Consider the following 16,740-nt stretch of genomic DNA (forward strand, 5'->3'; position numbering starts at 1 on the left):
TGGAACGCGACAGCGCGTTGTAGCGCTGCCAGGGAGTCCACGGAACACCACCCGTTCAGCGCGATGCCTTGCCCTTTGAACGCAACGCTTTTTGAGGAAAGGAAATGGCGCAGTAATTCTCTGTCATCTGGGTGGACACCTGAACCGCACCGTAGAGGAAGGGAGGAAGTGGGAGTGAAAGAAGATAGATAAAGAGGAGCCGTAATGAAGAAAATGAAAATTGTATTTGAGGAAAGGAAATTACGCAGTGACTGTCTCACAAAATTCAGGGGAAGGAAGGAAGGAAGGAAAAACTTTATTTTACTCTAGTCCTTTTTCCTGCGGTTTGGGAGCATCTTCAGAGACGTTTTCTCCTTGATTTTACCCCCAGGAGTCTTCTCTGTCGAAGTCGTCCGCCTCTAATCAGTGGTCGGTTGCCCTCAGTCCAGGGCTCCGCTGGCCACTGCCGCCCGTTGAGCTCGCTGTACCAGACCTTCTTGGTCTTCACAGCGGTCGCTGGACAGCAGAGTCTCCCACTGCTCCGCACTCGGGTTTTGTATTTTGGGGACCACGTCTATCTTTTGGCAGGCCCATGTGATGTGATAGAGAGTAGGTTTTCCGTCGCACCAGGGACATTTGTCCGCGTATATGGTAGGGTGCATTTTGTTTAGTATATGTAGGTTTGGGAAAGAGCCTGTTAGTAATTGTCTCCAAGTGACAGCTTCCTCTCTGCTGAGAGATTTGTGCGGTGGGGGATACCGCAATCTTCTGCCTCTGTAGTTTTGTAGTATGGCCGAGTAATCCCTGGGTGCTGGCGCGAGTTCCGCGGGCTCATCGGATGCTCGGAAAGTAATGTATCCTCGAGCTATCCTGTCGGCCTCTTGGTTCCCTGCCACCCCCGTGTGCCCCGGTACCCACACAATTTTGTGTGGGATCTTGTCGCTTTGTTCTTCCTGGTTTTTAATTCTGTCGCTCGCTGCGAGGAGTATACGGAGCGCGTGACGACCTATCCTGCCATTCATGTAATTTCGGCAGGCTGTTTGAGAGTCGGTGAGTATTGTTAGCGACCGCCCGGTTCTATAGCCCTCCGCCACCGCTAGAGCAACGGCTACTTCCTCGGACTCTGCAGCTGTGCAGCCTCGGAGAGACGCGCTGGTCATTTCGCGTAAAGACGAATCGACCACCGCCGCCACAGCGATTTTGGTGTCTCCTCCTCTCCAAGACGCGTCTGCATACACGGTCGTGGCTTGAGGAGCCTATGTTCTTTCGATGAAGTCGGCCCTCGCTTCTCTTCTGCCTCGATGGAGGTTGGGATCCATGTTTTTTGGTATTGGCGCTACCTTGAGGGTCTTGCGAAGCTCGTCGGGGATCGTTGCCGTCCTCGTCATTTCTCGCATCTGCTCGCGGTATCCGAGCCTCTGCAGGAGCGCTCTTCCAGTCGTTGTCTGCAACAGCCTGAGTTTTTGCGACTCAAGCTGCGCCTCTCGTAGCTCCTCAAAGGTGTTATGTAATCCCAGGGCCATGAGTTTTTCGGTTGACGTGTTGCGCGGAAGTCGGAGCGCTGTCTTATACGCTTTGCGTAGCAGGGCATCCGCTTGTTGTATTTCGTTTTTGTTGAGGCACTGGTAGGGTAGGCTGTACGTGATTCTACTAACTACAAGGCTTCTGACTAGTTTGAGTGTGTCCTCTTCACGCATGCCATGTCGCCTGTTGGTGATGCGGGTGATCATGCGTGAGACTTGTAGTGTTGTTGCTTTGAGCAGGGTAAAAGTGTGAGTACTGCGCTGGTTGGATTGAACCCACATGCCTAAAATTCTTATTGTTGTCTTTTCGGGTATGGGTGTCCCGTCAAGGTAGACGTTGAGTTTTAGGTCCTCGTTGGTTGGGACGGTCCGGTTTTGCTTGCCTCTCCAGACTCTCAGCAGTTCCGATTTCTCGGTCGAGCATGCGAGTCCTCTTTCTGCGAGGTATTGCTCTACACAAGAGGCCGCTTGCTGTAGCCTTTCTTCCTTCTCTCCGAGACAACCCGTGTTTTTCCAGACTGTTATATCGTCAGCATACATTGCATGCCTGATGCCTTCGATGTTCTCTAGTTTTCGAGCTAGGCCTATCATAGCTATGTTGAAAAGTAAGGGGGAGATAACTGACCCTTGGGGTGTTCCCTTATTTGGAGTGCGAATTTTGTCCGATCGAAGGTCTCCTATGCCGATGGTGGCAGTTCTGTCGGACAGGAAGGCTTTGACGAAGCCGTGGATTCTGCGCCCGCAATCCAGCTTGTCTAGGCCCGTAAGGATCGCTTCGTGGCTGACGTTATCGAATGCCCCTTTGATGTCCAGGGCCATTATGACATTTTCTCCCGTCCGAGGTACGTTTCGCAGGACATCTTCTTGTATTTGGAGGAGAACGTCCTGCGTCGAGAGCTTCGCTCTGAAGCCGAACATGGTATGTGGTACACAGTCGTTGTCTTCCATGTAATTTTGCAGTCTTAAAGTTACCACCCGTTCGTAAAGTTTGCCAAGGCACGACGTGAGTGATATGGGCCTGAGGTTTTCAATTTGTAGCTTTTTACCAGGTTTAGGTATCATTATTACTTCGGCGTGTTTCCAATCTTCGGGAACCGTCTCCGCCTCCCAATGTTTGTTAAGAAAGCTGACGAGCTCTTGTATGAGGTCGTCGCTCAGGTTGCGGATTAGGGCGTTGTCGATTCTGTCCGCTCCGGCTGCCGTGTTTCTGGTGGTGTTTCTTATGGCCGCGTAAACCTCTTCCACAGTTATGGGGCGGTCGAGTTTCTCGTTTTCGGCTCCTCGATACGTTCCTTGGTATCGCGGGGGGTTGTGATCGCCGAAACATTTTTCTCGTGCCTTCTCCAGTAGGGTGATGTCTGATCCCTCGAAGGAGTGGATGAACCTGTGGATGGCTTTATTGTTTTCTGATTTTATTTTGGTCGGATCGATTAGTGCTCTTAAGAGATTCCAGGTTCTGGCCGTGCCTAGAGTTCCCCTAAGCGAGTCGCTGAGTTGTTCCCAATTTTGTTTCGCGAGTTGCATCGCATATTCTTCCGCCTTTGCCGTAATTTCTGCTATCTTTAGTTTTAGTTTCCTGTTGTGTTTTTGCTTCCGCCATCTTTTGGTGAGACTGCGTCTCGCTTCCCATAGTCTGAGGAGGTGGGCGTCTACTTCAGGCGTTGCTGTCGTTCTCCTTAGACTTTTTGTGCATCGTTGTCGCGTTTCTCTCAGCATGCCGCTCCATTCCTCCAGTGATTGGATACCGCCTTCAGATTTTTTGCAAGCCCCGCGAAACGCGTTCCAGTCAGTGATTTTCGCCTGTCCAATCTGGCGTCTTATGGTGTCGGATGCTATTCGTGTCCGGAGGATAAAGTGATCGCTGCCTAGATTTTCCATCAGGTTTTCCCACTGTGACTCCCTGCTCTTCCTTACGAAGGTGAGGTCCGGGCATGTGTCCGTGCTCACGCTATTTCCGATTCTCGTGGGGGTCGCAGGATCTGTGATTAGACTGCAGCCAAAGTACTCCGCTACTTCCACTAATGTTCTTCCCTTGATGTCTTGTTTCTGGTATCCCCAACTCCTGTCCATGGCGTTGAAATCTCCTACGATGATGAGTGCATTTTTTTTGGCCAGCTTGTGCGCTCCATAGAACAGTTCGAAGAGTTTGGCTTTTCTTTGTCTCGGCGGGCTGTACACGTTAAGTAAGAACGTGCTGCTTCCCTGTCGCTTTTTCGGAATAATTTCAACAAGCGCGTGCTCGATGTCGGTGTCGGCGATGGTATCGTGCCTGATGGCGGTAATGGTTTTGCTGACTAGGACGGCCGCTTTACCTTCGTTTTGACTCTCGTAAACCTCGTACCCTTGTAAGGTCGGCTTGATTCCAGTCTCTTGGAGCGCAATTACATCAGGAGGTGTCAGTTGTGTGTTTATATATTGTTTTAAAAGGGCCTGCTTTTTGCGGTAGCCTCTGCAGTTCCATTGCCAAATATCTAAGTGTTCTTGTTCTTGCCGATACGTATTGATCATGTTTACGCGTCACTGCTGTTGCCTTGTTCGCTTGCGAAAGCTGTTAGCGCTGGACGGTTGTACGCTTTTTCCCTAATGTTTTCGGTATGTTTTTGTTTTCGAAAAGCGCTTCTGATCTCTGCGATCTGCCCTTGGAATTGTACTTGCATCTGTTGCATTTGCGATTGGATTTGCTGCATGATATCCTGCATCATCTGCTGCATCATCTGTTGCATTCGTGTTTCAAGGTCTCCTTCATTCGATGCCTGTGGTTGTTGTTTTGGAAGGGCTCTAGTCGTGTCGAGTTCCCGCTGTTGGTCCTTTAGTGTTTTTGTGAGTTCCTCAACTTTGCGTTCGAGCTCGTTTTGTTTGATTCGAGCGAGTTCTAGCTCGCGTCTGAGCGCATCGCTGTTCGCGTCCTTCGGTTCTGTGACGCGACTGTCTTTGTTGTTTGTGTTGTCTATGTTACTACCCTTTCCTACCGAGTGCGAAGCAGTGGTAGAAGCCCAGCTCACCTTGCTGCCGCTTGTCTGGGAAACCTTCTTCTTTTTCTTTTTCTCTTGCTTCTCCCCCTCCTGTGGGCCGGCTGGTGGTAGAGGCGGGAAGGAGTTGGACCTCGATCGGCTCCTCGATGTCTCTCCCTCTAAGCTGAGCCATCGCTTGGGTGGTCGCCCGCGTTGGTCGCTCCGTCCTCTTTCTCCTGTGGGTTTTGGCCTGGCTTTTTTCAATCTCTCTCGGCACTCCTTGGATCCGGTCCGGTGTGCCTCGCCACAGATTATGCACTTGGGCGTGCACTCGTGGTCGGCGGGCGGGTTTGAAACTCCACACAGTCCGCACACAATAACGCTCGGTGTGGGGCACACGTCGGAACGGTGTCCTTGCTGGAAGCAGACGTAACACACTTGCCTAGTGGGGCGGTACTGGTAGCATGGTACTTCACCTCCGTAATAAATGACGAATTTCGGCAAGACTGGGCCGTCGAACGTGAGCACTGCCGTCTTGGATTTTCCGAGCATCCTTGCCTGAAGTATGGTCACTCCTTGAGTTCTGACCCGTAGGTGTGCTTTAAGTTCTTCGGGAGGGGTACCTGGCTCTACACCGTGGATCACGCCGCGCAGGACGTCTTCCGGTGCTGCCACGTAAGCGTTTACATCATAAGGCTTTCCGTCGAATTTGAGACGGGTAATGTGCCGCACTAGCTGAGCCGTTTGCTCGTGCGGAGTGCTAACGATAACGATATTGGATCCGGTGCGAAGCCTTACAAGTAGGTCCTCGTCCTTACATTGCTGGCCGCACGCCATGACAATTGCGCGCGCTACTTGGTGGGTGGTGAGGGACTTCACCATGAGTCCTTTCTTGGGTCGAATGATGATCTTGTAGTCGCTTCTGGGGAGTGGCGGCATTCTTCGCCTAGGCCTGCTCTGCTCCCTTGATCCATACTTGTTGCAGCCGGTCGCATCACCCGGTAATTTTCCGTCTTGAGGATTGGCGTCCGGGCCGGTTCCCGTGCCTTTGCGTTCCTTTCGCCTTTGAAGTTTTCTCTGGCGCTTGGATTGTACAAGCTCCCAGCTGGCATCGTTGTTGTACCCGGCTGGCTTCGACGAGGAGTCGGACGGGATCTCGTCCTCACTTCCCAAGTCGGCGTCTCCGAAGTCGTCTTCATCCATCACTTGGAATTCGTTGAGAAGGACGTTTGACGATTGTGCTGGCACATCGTTGTGTTGGCTGGGCCCCGCCATATGGTCCGTCTTTGAAACGGCGTCGATGCTAGGCGTCGGCGTCGTCGACAAGGTTAGCGGCCCATGCTCTCACGATGTCGAGCTGGGTGGCCCGTTAGGGTTAGCGGGCCGGCGCCCGCTTTATAACTTTCAAGTCCGGTAGAAAGCCGAAAACTGGTCCTACCTCTTGAAATTTCTATCCTGGGGATCCAGCACTTGATATCTTTCCGTTCCGAATAAAATCCGGTGGCGAGAATGATTTGGTCCGGTGGAATTTGCTCAAAATGTGCGGAACCGATGCGACGCGCGTCCGCTTGCTTGAACCGCCATGTAGCGTCCCAAAAATTCAGGGGGACACTTTTTTTACCTAAAGTGTGGCCACTGATGCCCCTAAGAGTGGAACGCGACAGCGTCTTGCAACGCTGCCAAGGAGATAGAACGCCATCGCCCATTCGGCTCTACGTCTCGCTCGTCAGTAAATTAGTTTTTGAGGAAAGGAAATGTATCTGTCTCTCATTTGTCGGTGGACACCTAAACCTCGCGGGAAGAGAATGGAGGAGGATGAGAGTGAGTGAAGACACCGTATTCACTAGACGCGCTTTTGTTCATTCCAAACCATCGAGCTGGCATGGCGGAGTGGATAGCATGCTCGTCTCCCACGCCGAAGACCGGGGTTCGATTCCTGAGCTCGACCAATTTCTTAATCGGTTTTATTTATTTATATGGCCTGACTAGTAAAGCTAATCAGGCTAATTGGGTAATTAAGCAAGTAACTAAGCTCAGTCGCACTTAATTGGAGCATCACTACACGATCCCTTCAATTGGTTGCATGGTTACTAGCCAAAGTACAGTTGGCCCCGTTTGAAATTCGCGCACTGTGACGTCACGACCGTTTCCACCAATTGAAAAGCGTGACATTTTCTGTCGACAACTGCTGCTTACAACGATGAGACATTAAAGGCTTCCGCCTTAATACAGAAGATCAATTTAGATGGAAAGCGAAGCCCAGTAGCAGCGTACATCCCCGCACCTCCAGCTGCAGTTAATGGTGTGATTTCCCGAGCTTAGTAGAATGAAACAGCAGAGCAAATCCGAAATGACATTACCGATACCCGGAGGCTAACATTATAGCCGCCTGACGCATGGAAAAAACAGCTTAATAGCCTAATAAGCTTTGCCTCTGGTGCCCTGCCTCACACCATCACATATATGTGTGTGGTACACCGCTGCACCAAGTACGAGGGTAGCCCTCATGCTTGTACGAACCGCAGGAAACCTGGTCCCAGGTATGATGTATGCCCTCTCCCAAAACCTGGACCCTTCCGCGGTGTGGCGAGACGCACAGCACTCAGGAGGCCCCATTGCACACGGACGTGCATTCATTGTCGTGGGAACCGCCTTACTGATACAGGCTGGTGCAAACCCAGAACCCCTCTACCTCGAAGACAAGCCGCGCCGAAATTGAAGCAAGCAGTGCCCACGCCAAATGACTTTCCACCGCTACTGCCTCATCAAGATCGCTAGTGACTCTTGACCAAACCAACAAGTACACCCCAAATCTCCCTGCAGGAGGGCGAGATAGCTCTCCTGCGGCGGCCGCTAATGTTATCCCTTCTACCGTTTCTCCACTCACTCCTTCACCAACATCCTAAACCTCGTCACTAACACCCCAACCCCCCACACTCTCTCCACAAAAGAAACGCAGACCAGACAACAGACTATAAATTCGAAATCTGCCCAACAGCTCGAAGTCTGTATTGTGGCTCAGACTCAAAATAAGATTTAAGCCGCAATCGCTAAGAAACGATTATCAGTCAGGTAACCACCGCAATTCCAGAACAAATTCCGCAAATACTAATGGAATGTCTTCACAGATCCCTACCTGCAACCCCATAGCTCCTCGCACCTTTCGCCTCCCCACCCTCCAGCAGGGCCCAGTTGACGGGTGATAATCTCCAATTAAGCACCCTACAACGGAAGTGCGGGGTGCTTCGCCGCAAAAGAGACCCCCTGCAGCAGTTCCTCTCTGCTTCATGCACGTTTCCTGATGCAGTAGCACTCCAGGATGCTGGCACAAATTTATCGCTGCCAGGATACACTCTGGTACCCTATGACATCACTCCAAACCCCCGGGTTACCACATGTGTTGACCATTTTAATACCATACACTTTTCATATAGTAACCTCTCCGGGAGCTCACACATTCCTAGAATTAATCCCACCACTCACAGATTTCATCCCCTCTTCGTATTAAATTTACCTCCTTCCGAACAACCGGTCTGACATTCAGTTTCTCTCATTAAAGGCGCCTCCACCACAGCAAACAAGGATCCCCTCATTATAATAGGGGGCTTCAACCGCGTACATGTAGACTGGAAATACACACGCACCAACAAGAGAGAAGCGGAATTGTGCAACACCCCTCAGATGCACGGCCCATCTACATATATTGAACTGAGCTCACCCACAACAATCGTCAAGGGTGTCTCCGCCGACACTAGCCCATATCTTGCTTTCGGTCGCAACCTTCCGATACTGGCCTGGAGGAACAGAAATGAGGCTACGGGCAGTGATCATTAGATTAAACTATAGAGCTTGACCGCCAGAAAAAGATGAAAACTACCGCGTATGGACTAGCTGGGACAATCTTCTAAAGCGCAAAGAGGCGAAAACATTGGAAACCCCCTCTAACATCCACATATGCATCACATGGCTGAAACAAGATATCCAGGCATTCACGCAAACGTTAGACGCCACTCCTGAGACCCCCGCAGCAGATTGTCGCTTAGCGCACCTACTCCAAGCATATAACAGTATCCTCGCATGCTGAAAAACCCAGAAACAGATTCGGAAACTTAAGCTAAAATTGGCTCAACTACAAAAACAAATGGAAGAGCACAGTGAGGCACTCAGTGAATGTCAATGAGATCAATTATGTGACGGATTACAAGGTAATCACTCCTCTGCCAGGCCCTCGCATCTTCGACTGCATATGATAGACCCTCTAAAGCTAAAAGCAAACCCCGTCTTCCCCTCAAAAGACTTACCGATCAGAATCGACATAATCATCAAGCACTGTTACGCCAACTTCAATCAACTTGTACCATTGTGGGCCAATCTGTATCATATCCTGACTATGCAAGCCCCAGTCAACCCCCCGTCGACACCCCCGCTATAGAGGCTGAAGTCAGAGCAGCCCTCATCAAACTCCGAAACTCAACGACTGCTGAGGACCAAATCCTAAATGTCATGCTCAGAAATCGAGATGATCGTTGAGTTTTCCTTCTCACCGACAACTTCAATGAGTTCTGGGTAAACAGCAGAGCTACCTGCTGAATGGAAATAATTTTCATCTCTAAACTTAATAAGCACATTAATGCCCAAAATCTCCGTCCCATTTCGCCTGGGCAACTGCATGAGCATGTCATGCTTGCCCGCCTCGAGCAACACATGGAATCTAATGGACTATCTCCCCATATTATGGTACGGTTTCCAGCCCACCTGTTGGAACAGGACATCTTGCTGCAGATTTCACACGCTATCCTGAATGACATATCACATCGCACCACAGCAGTCCTGGTAGTCGACGGCACCAATGTCTTTCACAAAGTTACACAGATCGCCATCCTGCAGAGAATCCAAGAGCTGCAGTTAGGGCCTGAGACCTATAACAAAATCTGGGCCTTCCTAAACAGCCGCACTGCCTCCCTGCATATAGATGACATACAGATATCCTGACCCTGAAAGCAATAAAACAGTCCACTTACACGGCCATCCATCACCTTAGAAGGGTTTCACATTCACGAGGCGGTCTAAACGAAATAGACAATCTCAAAGTGCTTTTGTGCTTAGTCGCATTCTTTACTCCTCTCCTGTGCGTATAAGGATAAAAAACTGCTCTAATCCCATGGCTACTAACGCAGCGCTGTCTACCAAAGAGCACCAGCACGGACAGGATATTGGAGCTAGGAATGCGCAACACTATACCACAACTTTTAGATGCATATCGCCACACTGAGTACCTTAGTCGGATTGGCACAGAAACAGGACGGCGTATACTGGGCTCTCTCGGGATTCGCATACCCGCAAGACGCTACAGATTTAATCTCTCTCCGTCGCGCCTTGCACTCCCCGCTTATCCTCAAACCCCTTCCTAAGAATGTCCACCCTGAATACCATCAATCCCGCCTCGTCGCGCGAGCCAAAGCTCACCATAAAGCATATGGCAGTTCAGAGAATGTGCGCTGGGTGCACGCCGCGAGTGGTCCAGACAATTGAGTAGCTGCGGCTTACCATCTATTAACAATCGCACGCGCCCACTTCATAGAGCCTCCCTGTACCAAGGTAGAAGCAGAGGAATCAGCTATAGCATTACCCATCGCGCAAACCAATGCGGCTTATATAGTTAGTTATTCCAAAACAGCCATTCTTAGCTTCTCCTTCTGATGCGTCCATCGCCCCGCTTGGCAGATATTGGGAACGTTCAGCCTAAATTCTGATAGCTGCATTGAGCTCGTGTGGATGCTGGCTCACGCTGGCAACCACAGACTTATTTTCCGAGGAAAGGGCGACCCCAGCCGGGATTTGTCGAAGCAGCAGGTTTGGTAACAGCGGCAGCGCGAGAGCACGCGCCTAAATCTCCCTCTCGTAGAATACAGGTTTGTTAGTTTTTGTCTTTGTAAATGTTGGCGTTATTTACTTTATTTGGCGCTGATGTTTGTTGCAAATGATTACGTGATTTTTTTAATACTCCTTTTGGACTGATTTCAAATCAGTCAGCACCATGCACGATCCATTGTGGTATGTCTGGCAGAAAACTTGTGCGCCCAAAGACTTAACTTTGACATGCCCCTGATGTACGGATATTTACCATGTCGGCTGTTGTTCAGACGAAAGTGAACGATTCAGCAGGTCAAAACTGAATGCTTCCGATGTAGCAGGAGGTGCAGCACGTGCGCAGAGCGTAGCCAGAGTAGTAACAGTGCAACAAATCTTGTCCAAATAAATCAAAAGATTCGACAACTTCTATCGTTAACTGTGAATGAGATAGAAAGCTCCGTTTAGCACATGTCTAACCGGTTCGACGACGTCATGAACAACAAGACAGCGGTAGCAAAGCATTCGGCAAGCGTGTCAATGAGATTGAAAAAACTAAGATCATTGACACTTATAGGGAACTGCAAGAAGCAGTGAATAACCTGGAATGGTGTAGCAGACAACTTAAACTAGAATTCTATAATATACCTGTCACTGATGGCGAGGACACCCTGCATAGGAAAAATCGTCTTGCTCCCGTAATTGAACTGCCTTCACATAGCCCACATGATATCTCGGCTATCCATCGACTGCCAGCAAAAAAAGGGAAATATTCCGGGGACAATATTTAGATTCAATCTTCTAGATAAACTAAACAAGTGGCTGGAGAAACGGAAAACTCTCTGGGAAAAAAAAGAGCAAGTGTACATACTGGAAAACGACGAAGCTACAGGTAACTTCTGCGCACAACTAAAGCCTAAGCTTTAGAGAATGCTTTTCGTTTCGCCTGGCGCGCAAGTGTCAAGATTCTTCTAAGATTGTCGGAAGTCCTGCCATCACAGTAAAACCAACTCCGTTTTGGAACACGCTAGTTGAATGATATATTTTTTCAGGACACCATAGAAAAGATACCACTGTGTAGTACGGGTATTCGACTTGGAAATTTTTCAAAAAGTGTCAAAACATGCAAATCACCCCTTTCCTTGGTTACAATAAACTGTCGCTAGGCATATTGAAAAACAGGCGACCTTGATATCCTTTTTGCTGCGCTAAAATGTTTTGTTGTAATTATACGGACTGAATCTTGGTATAATTAAGAATGCAATCAGTATACTCCCATGATTAGACTCCTTACTCAATTACACGCCCCAGTAGACGAGGTTGCGGTATTTCTTTGCTTGTCCACAACTATTTCCATTGCACTGTAGAAACGCAGTTCACGACTTTGAGAAATGATTATAAAACCGCGCCGTACATTATCGTTTTCTATGTTTGCTGATGTGTACCGACCACCCACAGGCAGTCTCGAAAGTTTTTTAATATTTCTTAAAAAAATATTATCTTTCTGAAATGTAAACAAAACACAACTTGTTTTGGGGGATTCTTTTATTTTAACTTACTTCTAGACGATTTTAAACGATTGTCCTTGATGCCCGTTGTTACGAAATATGGCTTTTACGCTATTTACACTATGGCATCCAGAATTATACCGTCTTCGTGCACATTCTTTAATATTTTGTAACAAATTATTACCTCTCACAAATAACAGCAAATACAATATTCGCTGACATCAAGGATCACTTCCCTGTCTTCACGATCATAAAAATTTGAAAAGTTCGAATCAGAATAAAGATCCTATTTCTCAAACTATTTCGAGTCCCAGCTTACTAAGGTTTAGGAAAACTATAAAAAGGCTACCGTGGAAACTTCTATATGATTCATACCGATAGTAATGCAGCGTTTGAAATATTCCTGCATGAGTTTTCTGAACAGTATAATGCTGCCTTTCTAAATAATGGCGTTAAGCAGAGAAGTAAATGACGTGAACCGTGGGTCACCAAGGGCATAGCTGATCAGGAACATAACAAGATTATATTTCTGAGAAATTTAATAAAACTAAGCATTCTAGTGCGCTCGAAGATTTAAAGAGCCGACAAAACAAGCACGTCAGTGTATTAAGAAAGGCTAAAGAGACGTACTATTTTAATTTCTTTTTCTAGCATCGCACGGACTTAACCTGGAGGAAGGTGATTAGTGTACTTAACTGGTCGCGTGAAATCAAAACGATGGAGGCTATTACACTTAACGGTGAAACAGGATCCAGCCAGGCATCAGCCAAGCTCCTTAACAATTGTTTCATCAAGCGGTTTGCAGATAGGAGACCAATTAATGACATTCCGCAAGAAAAGGCATTTCCCTCTAATTTGAAACGCTCCGCTTTTAACGCCTACAAGCGAGCAAGTAATTCCAACTGTGCTGAATCTAAACAGCACTAGTGCATGTGACGCTGAAAGAACTGAAATCAAACGAATAAAGTATGTCATTGACTTAATTGGGCCGCCCCTGACATATATTTATAATTTAATTACAGAAACTGGTGTGTTCTCGAAAGAAATGTATACCGCGAAAGTTACTTTAGTATTTAAGGGTGGCGAGAAGAATGCCCTGAAAACTACTGGCCGATAAAAACTTGGCCAATTTTTTCCAAGCCAATTGAGAAACTTCTTAACTCTATGCTATCACAGTACCTGTACAAGTAACAATTATTGAACCACTTTAGCATAGATTTCGAAAGGGCTGGTCGACCGAAACTGCGCTGCTAAAGCAAACAGAAAAAAAACTGAAAACAAGAAACTTCAGTGACAACATGCTAATGCTAGCAATTTATGTCGGCATATTTAAGGCATTTAGATTATTTGAATCACGAAATCCTTACTAAATTACGCCCATATGGAGTACGTTGGGTAGCTTTTGACCTTACTGCGCCTTATCTGGAGCGCTCAAAACAGTACATATCCCTGGGTAACTTCCCATGCGAATATAAAAGCATTAAGGCAGTATTGTCTCAAGGAAGCATAATAGGACTACCCATACTTACAATAAATATAGATTACTTGCACTACGTGCTTAACCATCGTGATTTTTCCTTAATATTTTATGCTGATGACACAACTTTAGATAACCGGTGGGATTACGGCACACTTCGAACGAAGAAATGAACAGGTGTTGCCTAAATTCCTTAAGTAGATTAACGAAAATGCTATGTACTATCGCGCTCAATATGAGTTGCAACGAGCGGTCATCGACAGGGGTTCGTTCCGTGGTGTGCCTCCTCCAAACAGTCGCTCGGAATTCTGGGAGAAACTTTTTCCTGAGCGGGGGTGCTGTTGTTTCCTGGAACAGCAGTTTCCCCCAGAATTCCGAGCGACTGTTTGGAGGAGGCACACCACGGAACGAGCCCCGGTCGATAACCGCACATAAACACTGCGAAGACAAAAGCTTTGCTTCAAAGGCGCAAGAACAAAAAGTACATTCACTGAAAATACTGCTTCACTAGATGTAGATCTAGTCGGTAAATTGAAAGCACTTGATGTTGAGTTTTCAAGTGCAATTAGCTGGGACAGTCATGTTAATGAAATCTACATGAAGGTGTGCAAATTTAGTGGGATTTTAAACAAAACTGCTATATATTGCCCGAACATGCAAAGTTTCTGCTTTATAACACCCTCTTTCTTTCACACTTGCCCTATTGTAGTCTCATTCACAAAAACAAATGTTGACAAATTGGTAAATGTACTGTAGCAGGATTTCCGGGGAAAGGAACTTAGCGACAGATAGCCAAAATGCCAGTCCGAGCTTCGGTCATCCAGCCAGCGATCTCGCGCCGCGCGCTAGCGGAGCGGCGGCCGCCGCTGCTCATCTTCCTCTTTACAATCACCCCCGGGCTGAAGGCGAAGCCATCCTGGCGAGTCAGGGAGACGACAACACACACGGGTCATAGTACGGCTTCAGGCGTGACACATGAACAGTCTCGCGGCTGCGTCGGCGTTGATCTGTGGAGGGTGTCACCGGGTCGACAATGTAGTTGACCGGGGAAGTGCGCTCTACGATGCGGTAAGGTCCGTGGTACTTGGGGAGAAGTTTGGACGAAAGGCCAGGTGAGGTAGACGGCACGTGAAGCCAGACGAGAGAGCCGGGTAGAAAACTGTCATCAGTGTGGCTTGTGTCGAAACGGAATTTTTGACGCCCCTGCTCGCCGGATGTTAACGACCGAGCGAGCTGACGGCACTCCTCGGCATGCTTGGACGCCTCCGAAAGAGTGGTGCACTCGGACACGTCGGGCCGGTAAGGAAGTACTGTGTCGAGTGGTGAGGAAGCTCCGCGCCCGTAGAGGAGAAAAAATGGCGAGAAGCCGGTGGTGGTGGTGGTCTGCGTGGCGGTGTTGTAGGCGTAGGTGATGAACGGCAGGATCCTGTCCCAGTCGGAGTGGTCGGAAGACACGTACATCGACAGCATATCGCCCAAGGTGCGGTTAAACCGTTCCGTCAAACCGTTAGTCTGAGGATGGTAGGCCGTGGCGGTATGGTGAGTGATCTTACACTGTTTGAGAAGAGATTCCACGACCTCGGACAGAAAAACGCGCCCACGGTCGCTCAGCAGTTCTCGGGGCGCTCCATGGCGAAGAATGAAGTGATGCAAGATGAAAGAGGCAACGTGTGGTGCCGTAGCAGCAGGAAGAGCCGCGGTTTCGGCGTAACGCGTGAGGTGGTCGACGGCTACAATAACCCAGCGGTTGCCAGCAGCAGTGTAAGGAAGGGGGCCGTAGAGGTCAATTTCAACTCTGTCAAAAGGACGGAAAGGGCAAGGGAGAGGCTGCATCTGGCCGACTGAGTGGTGAGGAGCCGGCTTGCGACGTTGACAGTCAGGGCACGAGCGGACGTATTTGCGGACGTAGGTGGACATACCGCGCCAATAATAGCGGAGACGGAGTCGCGTGTATGTTTTAAAGGCGCCGGCATGAGCAGACTGCGGGTCGTTGTGAAACAGGGCGCAGAATGTCGACCGCAGACGGGCAGGGACGACAAGCAACCACTTCCTGCCGGTAGGGACGTAGTTGCGGCGGTACAATAGACCATCACGAATGGCGAAGTGAGCAGCCTGGCGGCGGAGGGCACGAGGCACGGGTGCCGCCGAGGAATTTGAGAGAAAACGTACAAGCGAAGATATCCAGGGGTCCTTATTTTGCTGGCTGCCCATGGTATCTGTTGAAAACGACAGCGAAGCGCAACCGGTTGGCGAGTGGCAGACAACGTCTGGCGGCAGTGGAGAGCGGGACAATGCGTCGGCGTCGTTATGTTTTCGGCCGGAGCGATAGATGACACGGATATCATACTCCTGTAGGCGTAGGGCCCAGCGAGCGAGGCGGCCTGTAGGGTCTTTCAAGGAGGCCAGCCAGCACAGGGAATGATGGTCCGTGACGATATCGAAAGGGCGGCCATAAACGTAAGGGCGAAACTTTCCGATCGCCCAAACAATCGCCAAGCATTCCTTCTCGGTTACTGAGTAGTTGGATTCCGCTTTTGTCAGTGCACGGCTCGCGTAGGCAACGACATACTCGGGAAATCCGGGTTTACGTTGCGTAAGGACAGCGCCGAGGCCAACGCCACTGGCATCGGTGTGAATTTCAGTGGGAGCAGTGGGGTCGAAGTGGCGTAAAATGGGAGGCGCTGTGAGCAGCCGGCGTAAGGTGATGAAGGCGTTGTCGCAGTCAGGTGACCAATCGGACAGGTTGTTGGCGCCCCGAAGAAGTTTCGTAAGTGGTGCGATGATAGAGGCAAAATTTCGGACGAAACGTCGGAAATAAGAACACAGGCCGAGAAAGCTGCGAAGTTCCTTCTGAGTCGACGGCTTGGGGAACTCAGCGACGGCACGATGTTTGGCTGGGTCAGGAAGCACGCCGTCCTTAGAGACGACGTGACCTAAAATTGTCAGTTGGCGGGCGCCAAAGCGACACTTTTTGAGATTAAGTTGGAGCCCCGCGGCAGTTAAACATGTCAACACGTGCTCCAAGCGGTGAAGGTGCGTCTCAAAATCAGGCGCGAAGACTACAATGTCATCTAAGTAGCACAGGCACGTGGTCCACTTGAGGCCGCGTAAAATGGAGTCCATCATTCGCTCGAAAGTCGCTGGGGCATTACAAAGGCCGAAAGGCATGACGGTAAATTCGTACAGGCCATCTGGTGTAACAAAAGCCGTCTTGGCACGGTCAGCCTCGGCCACAGGGACCTGCCAATACCCCGAACGCAGGTCTAAAGAAGAAAAGAACTCCGCGCCTTGGAGGCAGTCAAGGGCGTCATCGATTCGCGGCAGCGGGTAAACGTCTTTGCGGGTGATCTTGTTAAGCCGCCGATAATCGACGCAAAATCGTATTGTGCCATCTTTTTTCTTGACTAGAACCACAGGAGAGGCCCATGGACTACTGGATGGTTGAATGACGC

This window comes from Amblyomma mixtum, chromosome 7, assembly GCF_055824585.1.
Source record: "Amblyomma mixtum isolate Tamu chromosome 7, ASM5582458v1, whole genome shotgun sequence".
Classification (NCBI taxonomy): Eukaryota; Metazoa; Arthropoda; class Arachnida; order Ixodida; family Ixodidae; genus Amblyomma; species Amblyomma mixtum.